Source organism: Ornithorhynchus anatinus, chromosome 3, assembly GCF_004115215.2.
Source record: "Ornithorhynchus anatinus isolate Pmale09 chromosome 3, mOrnAna1.pri.v4, whole genome shotgun sequence".
Lineage (NCBI taxonomy): Eukaryota > Metazoa > Chordata > Mammalia > Monotremata > Ornithorhynchidae > Ornithorhynchus > Ornithorhynchus anatinus.
In genome coordinates, this window is record NC_041730.1 from 59,517,748 (window position 1) to 59,525,832 (window position 8,085).

The window sequence follows — 8,085 nt, forward strand, 5'->3', positions numbered from 1 at the left end:
CTGTGAACCAAACAGTAACATCTCCTAGAAGCAGTAGGTCAATGATTCACAGTGCTTATTGTAATTGTTGTGGTTATTCTTTAAGGTGTCCAGCACAGTTCCCAGCTCAATATGCAGGAAGCCATAAGCAACAGGATGAGAGCTTCTTTTTTTTCTACTCCTTCTGGCATCCTCAAATGAAGTTGAGATGAAGGTGGTCCCTAGTTGAGGCAGGGCTTCCCACAGTGGTCAACCCGATCCTCTTCTCTGCAAAGCACTGCTGTGGGCTGGAAATGCCCTGCAATATATGTCAGGGGGCTGGATAGGGTGTCACCCAGAATTCCAGGCAAATCCACCCTTTGGTACCACCTCTATGGGATTCTTAGGACATTCCCTAAACTAGCCCAATCATTGTTTAACCAGATCTCCTTGTTCAGCATTTAACCAATGCTACACACAAAGGGAATAGAGGCAGGGTCCATTGGGTTCATCTATAGGTGGACTGTCTCATTCTCTTTATCAGTCAATCAGTGGTATTTACTGAGGTTTCAGGGTGTATAGAGCACCATATTAAGCCCTTGGTAAAGTACAATGTAATAGACTTGGTAGATCTGATCCCTGCCTATGAAGACCTTATAGTCTAGAGGGGGAGACAAATGTTTCTGCCAGGGTGAAAACCTGCCTAATATTGTGGGAGGTGAGGGTGACCCACTTGAGCCATGCTGGTTGCTCTACCAGGCAGAGCCCAGGATGCCAGCTGGGAGAGTGCCCGCAGTGACTGGGAGAAGAAATGAGGGGTTTTAGCATTCCTGGGATGTGAGTAAGTGGTGTCAATGGACAGCGCTGGGGCTGGACAGGCAGATGCGTGCACTCCACCAAGAGGGATGGCTGCTGCAGTGGGGATAAAGAAAAGCTGCCCTGGGCCAGAGATGCATGCAGAAGCGAAGGTTGGTATGTGCACCAGGAGGAGAGCTTGGGTTCCTGTGGGGTTGGTGCCCCCTGCCCCCTTTCCTCATAGATTGAAGCCCCAGCCCTCCTTCATCCCCTTCTCCCCCTTCCCATGCATTCTGGAATGGAGTGGCAGGTGGAGTATAGCAAAACCTTCCCTGGGTGCCTCTTTTCCCTTCCACTCCCCAGAGCTTAGCCCCACAGAGGTGAGAAACTAAGATCTACCCCCATGCACTCTAAAGTCCACTGGGGGTCTGACCCTGGCATCTCACCTCTGCCCAGTGCTCAAGCTCTGAGACTCAGCCACATGGGACCCTGGAACCCAGGAAAGCAAGTCCCAGCATACCCCACCCCGAGCAGCAGATGATGATGGCAATGACAGATTAGGGGCAAGTTTAAGTAAATGGACAAAAGCTATAAAAGGCCAGATTTCTGCCAACATGTGCTCAATTCCTGGAAACCCGGACATGTGCTGGGACCTCCCGGAAGGGAGTGGGAATAAAGGTACTTGGAATGGAAAGAGCAGGCTGTTCCGGTGTTTTCTACACTAAGCTCCTCTGGGAGTGGTAGAGAAAAATATTACATAAATTACAGATAGGGGAAATGGCAGAGTGTAAAGATATGTACATAAGTGCTGGGAGGCTGAGGGTGAGGTGAGCATCAGAGTGCTTAAGTGGTAGCAACCTAAGTGCATAGGTGATGCAGAGGGGAGAGAGAAGGTCATTGCTGATTTCTCCAAGGGCATGTGGACCATTACCTGTTTTCAAAACTGGAATTAAAGCTACCTGACTACATTTTAAGTTAAAAATCACTCCAACACTGTTGGTGGAGTGATGCTTACTTTGTACCAAATCCGATGTGCCTATGGTTAGCATCCCAAAGTCTCTGAGAAGTCCCTCTCCCCTCATCATTCTCTGCTAGACACCTGAACACTACCCCTCAAAACCTTCTTTCACTGGTGCCAGTGTTTCCCACTGCCCAAGAAATCTATCGGAGTCTTTACCAGGCTGCCCTCACTGCCTTTGCTCTGACAGATATTTATTATTCCTGGAGTCCAAGATGCATCCCTCCATATTTCCACACTGACATAGTTTTGGCATTTGCTTTATTGGGTCTAACTTCCCCCTGACCCTCACTTTATTATCTAAGCCCAACTTTGAGCCAAGCTCCCTTATTTACAGTGAATTCTGTCAACCTCCAGGAGGGCTTCTCTCCCCCACCTAGGAAGCTGGGTGGATTTCCTCTAAGCAAATTGCTTTATGAAATACAATGGTAGGCACTCCCGAGCCAAGAAATATCGATTCCTACCCAGTTAGCCTGCTCAGTGATTAGGGGACCCAAAGTGGCTGCTAAGAGAGTCCCCAGAGCAACCGTCACATCTGTGAGAGGAGAAAGAGTGAAACACCTTCCTTCATGTCATGGTTACAGCTGGGCTTTCTGCCACTTCCTCTGCCCTCTCAGCAGGCTGCACAACTTGATGCACTGATGATAAATGCAGTGTGGCACTCATCGCCAGAGGCCACGACATATCGCTTGGCACACAGCAACCCTCCAAACACAATCAAGGCCTTGGATCACCTCAGCCTTTCACGTCTCTGAGAGGAAGCCCACCCCTCGACTCACTTTCTAGTCTTGGACGTCACACCGTCAGGAGTTGGAGATGGTTTGGAATGCAAAACGGTCCACTGGTGAAGGGAAAGCACAGCCAGCCGACACTGCCCGCACCCTGCTCTCCCACCTCACATAAACTTCAGGGGCTTTGGCCACTGGTCAGGGGTTTGGGTCTCAGGGTGAAGGGAGGACAGCTGAGTTGAGGACTGAGGAATGACTGTGGTGTGTCTGCAAGAAGTCAAGTAGCAGTCTTTTAACAAGCCATAAAAATATTAATAGCCCTGGCTGGAAAAGCTTCCTTTGACTTTTCGCACATTATTTTTTAAATTTATACCCAAGCTTAAAGTTTATGCAAGCTAAAGCATCCTGCCTCGCCAGCTATCTGTTTTCATACTGTCAAATACCAAGGGCCCCATACGCTCTTAGTGTGATTTACCTAACAGAGATAAAGCGATTTATCCCAGATCAAAAGATCAGCGTCTCTACCAATTGTAGCTTGATGAGGCCAAAGTTAGGAAATGCAGAATATGGTTGGAGGTGAGTTTGAACCCACACACACACACACACACACACACACACACAAACCCCCCCCCACACACACTTCTCTCTGTTTACATTCCCCAGGGGAGAAGGGTGAGAAAAATTCCCTATGGTAAATTGGCCCTCTGTGAACCCAATAGGTTTTGGTCATGAACAAATGGTTTTCCCTTCAGAGAGTTCTTATCCACTCCCCAGTAATACAGCTGTGAATGAGGAAGCATTTCTGGATTCTTAGCTTCATGGATATTGAAACAATTTCCCTTTGGCTTCTCCTTGCTTACCACTGACTTCCTCTAGAAGACTTGGATGATATGAGCTTTAGACCTACTTTCAGGGACTGGGGCTGCAAGGAAGGCTGCCTGGGTAGCTATGTCTTTGTGGAGGTATGCTGACCAATCATTACAATAGTAAAATGTATTTTTAATTGGTTGCTTTTGAAAATGGGTATGTTCATAGTCTGATCTCATTTTGTATGCATTAAGCATATGCAATTTGGTCTCTCTACATGCTTTATTTATGTCTCGTTTGTGTGTAGGTGTGTGTGTTTCATAAGTATATATGTCAATAAGAGAAGAAAAAGGACATGTGAAATATCTCGCAGATTCAAGCCCATAATATGTGGGACAAAGACCAAGCTCGAACCAATTCCCTTATTAACTGAATAGAAGTGGCCAGTCCTCAGTGAAATATTGGTCATGTAGGGAGAAGGCCCTCTGGTTGACCTTACAATAGGGTAAAAGAAAAGAACAAATAAAATTCGATTCTTCCTCAGCTCAATAGTGGTGATGAAAGGAGAAACTCATTACAAATAATACATAAAACCAACTTGTCTCCCTAATCCCTAGCTTTTACATTCTCAATCTAAGCTCATGCTTAGATAAGTGACTGTGATTGAAGTCTATTTTCAAAAGATGCAATTGCTTAGGTATCAACGATCTAACCCTGAAATAAAAATCTTCCTGCTTGCATTCATACCACACTGTATGTTGGTTAATTGCTTTTTCCACTATATTAACGTTAAACATCCGTTTCTCACATCTGAAGCACAGAAACAATATACAAGCAATCTGGTTTATGCAGCTCCACTTGTTTTCTGTATTAAAGGGACTATGATAACACCACCCCAATATCCTTCCTGTCTCTCAAATCTGCAACCTTGGCATTACCCTTGGCTCATTTCTCTCTTTTTCAATTCCCACAACTAGCTGGCTGTTCTCTCTCCACCCAAATCTCCAGAATCTGTTCCTTCCCCTCCTTCCAAATTGGCACCACACCTATCCAAGCACTTTTCATATCATGTTTTGACTTCTGCATCATAGTCCTCTCAGACCTCCCTCGGAGTCTCTCCCCTCTCCAATCCATACTTCACTCTGTTAGGTAATAAGCTCTTTGATGGCGAGGATTACACCTATACCTACTTCTACAAACTATGACTGCTACTCCTTCTCCTCCTCTTCTTTCTCCTCCTTCTCTTCTACCTCCTCCTCCTACTAATAATAATAATTATGCTTTTTGTTATGTGCTGACTATATGCTGAGCAATGTACTAAGCCCTGAGGTGGAAACAAGATAATTAGGTCAGGCACAGTCACTGCATACAGTAAGCACTCAATAAATACCACTGATTGATTGACTGGGGCTCACAGCCTACTAGCTCTATTGTAATCTCCCAAGCACTTAGTACAGTACTTTGCACCAAATGCTAAAGAAAAACTACTGAAGGATTTATCTGGATCATTTTTCTAAAACATCATTTGCCCATGTCCCACACTCCTCAAAACCCTCCATGGCTTACCAGTTCCTCTGCACAAAATGACTTTGGTATTTATTAAGTGCTTACTATTTGTCAAGCAATGGGATAGGTACAAGTTTCTCAGGTCCCACATTTGGCTCAAAGTCTAAGAAGGAGGGAGAACAGATACTGAATTCCCTTTTACAATTGCAGCAACTGAGTCAAATTACTTGACCAAGGTCATGCAACAGTCAAGTGGCAAATCCAGGATTAGAACCAAGGTCATCTGACTCCCAGAACCGTGCTCTTTCTAATAGGGCACTCTGCTACCCAATCAGAATCTCGGAACCACTGACAATAAGACACTCAATCAGCTATCTCACCTCTTTGCTACTCTCCCATTTTAACCCAGCTCCCAAATTTCTCTTCCCTCAAGCCAGTTTACTCTTTCTCAGGTTCCCATAAACTATCCACCCCTCACTACCACTCCTACATGCTATGCATTTTAGTCCTCACCCCCTAAATCCTTCCTCTGACTCTCTTATCCCTACAGCATTTACATATATATTCTTATATTCAGTTGCTTTCCCTCTCTGTAATTTTTTTTGTGCCTGTCTCCCTGACTAGATTATAAGATCCTTGAGATTAGGGATCATGTCTACCAATTCTATTGTATTTAGTATAACATTTTCAATAAATACTATTGATTGATTAATTGGTCCATAAAATTTAAAAAGCAATCTTAAGTTCTTTCCTGGTGTTACCAAAGGAGGATTGGTTTCATTAAGTTCATATAATTGTCTAGGAGCATCTTGAACACATAGTGGTGTGAGTGGGAGACAACATATTATCATTATGGTATTTGTTTAGTGCTTACTATATATCAAGGCATTGTTCTAAAAGCTGGTGTAGCTATAAGTTAATCAGGTCAGGCACAGTCTCTGTTCCACACTGGGCTCAGTGCAAATAAGAGTAAGAACAACTATTGAATTGCCATTTTACAGATGAGGAAACTGAGTCACAGAGAAGTTAAGTGACTTGTCCAAAGTCACACAGCAGGCAAGTGGCAGAGATGGAATTGGAACCCAGCCCTCTGAATCCCACGTCCATGATCTTTGCACTATGTCATGCTGTTCCTCATAGGTACCAATTTTTAATTTCATTGTGAGGACCAGAAGGGTGTGTACATAGTTATCATGAACACAATCACTTTCATTGTCGTTATCATCATTCATCATCACTATGATCATCATCATCATAATCACAAATAATATTTACTAAGTGCCAGCTATGTGTGAAGCTCTGATCTTGGGAGGGCACTAAAAAGTTAGAAAACACCATCCTGCCCTCTAGGATCTCACTGTCTAGCAGGGGAGACAAACATTTAAATAAACTATTGGTAGGGGGAGTAAAAAAAAAATATAAGATATGTACATAAGTTCCACATTGTCTGAGGTAAGCTAAGTGATCAGGTGGTAGGGAAGGAAGCTGGGGGATACAAGGCGAGAAGATGAGCAATTACTTGGAGAAGGCCTCTTGCAAGCTCACTGTGGACAGGGATCACATCTTCCTACTCTATTATACTGTACACTCCCAAACAGTTCAGTGCTCTGTAAATAGTAAGTACTTCAGAAACTATCAGTGATTGATTGAGAGGGGCTTGGAAGATGGAGACAGTTGTGGTCTGTCACATCTGAGGGAAGTTATGCGTTGTGAAGGAAGACAGGAGCAAGATGTTACTTTAGCGGAGGATGCAAGTCTCAGGAGTATTTGGAAGATAGAGAAATAATATTTGAGAGGAATAACACATCGGAAATCCCTCTGGGGACATTTTAGACCCATTTGTTGTTGAAGAGTCTGGAAGCTCAACCTCCAAAGTAGTATGAGAATAGAGAGAGAAGGACGTAAGGACATTATGGCACTAGGGAGCTGTCTGCTATGGCAAGGAAGTACTGGGTTGTGTACATTCTGTGATGTACATTCTGTCTGGTGACTAGCTCATAATGGAAGCTCAAAACCACCACAACCATTACCATCACCATCACAATGCTTATCACGATGAGTGAACTTTAGGAGAAAACATTGTCCAGCTCTATATCTCTTGGCCTTTTCCATTCTGTAGAGCTACGAGAGCAGGGTAGTGAAAGAATCTCACTTGGTCTCCAAGGATGCTGATGACAAGTGTCTTCAAACACTGGATGGCCTCTATAAAAGTATTAGACTTCTATGGATGCTTCCAACTGTTTTCTTAATCCATAATGATAGTAGTATTTATTAAGTGCTTATCCTGTGCAGAACACTGTATTAGGCACTGAGAGAGAATACATAGGTGGGAACTTAATCCTTGCCTCTCATGAGAAGCGGGGCTCACAAACTAATCCAAGCTACTCATCTATTTCAGCAGTTGTGCAGTTGGTCCCCCCATGTGGTGGGTTGAAAGCTAGCTTTTCTTAGCGATGAAAATGCTTTAGTTGTAACCCATAAGAAAATGCAGCAAGGCCGGTCTCCCCAGCCTGCTAAGGAAATGCTTAAATATCAAATAACCCCAAATTGTTTTCAGTGAAATTAATTTAAAAAATTCATGAAAATGGTTGCCTGTATATTTAGGCTTGTAGAAGCCTTTTATCACATCTAAATGGGATGTCAGTGCAAATTGTTCTTGCTGCTGCGGTGGCTGTTATTACTATTAACTTTATTAATGAACATGTATTAAGCACCCATAGTCTGCAGCTACCCAGCTAAACTGGATCAGTGAGGGAAACAAAGACCTATTCAAAGTTACTTGGATTTAGTAGTTGGCTCAGTCTGGGGACTGTCAAATCTTGTGGTTAGTTACCCTGGCTGCAGTAATTTCTCTATACCAATTTCTGGCTGGCTGTCCCTATAGTGTGAGGACATATTAATATTTCCTGAGGGATTCTGGGTCCTTCTACAGAGAGCAGTGAGGACTCCCATCCTGGTAACTCCTAATTAATCAAGGAAAGAGGGAAGGGAAGGAAAGAAGTAAAGAAGGGAGGGAGGGAGAAAGGGAGGAAGGAAGGGAGGGCAGGAGGGAAAAAGGAAAGAAAGAAGGAAGGACATAGGAAGGAAAGGAGGGAGGGAGGGAGAAAAGAAGGGAGGGAGAAAAGGAAGAGGGGGTAGAGAAGGGAATGGGGGAGGAAGGGAGGAAGAAAGGAAGGGAAGAAAGAAAGTAGAGAGAAAGGTTATCAATAGTAATGCATAACTGAATGCTGATACTGAAATTGTTACCCAGTTAGAACAACATCTGTCAGTGAT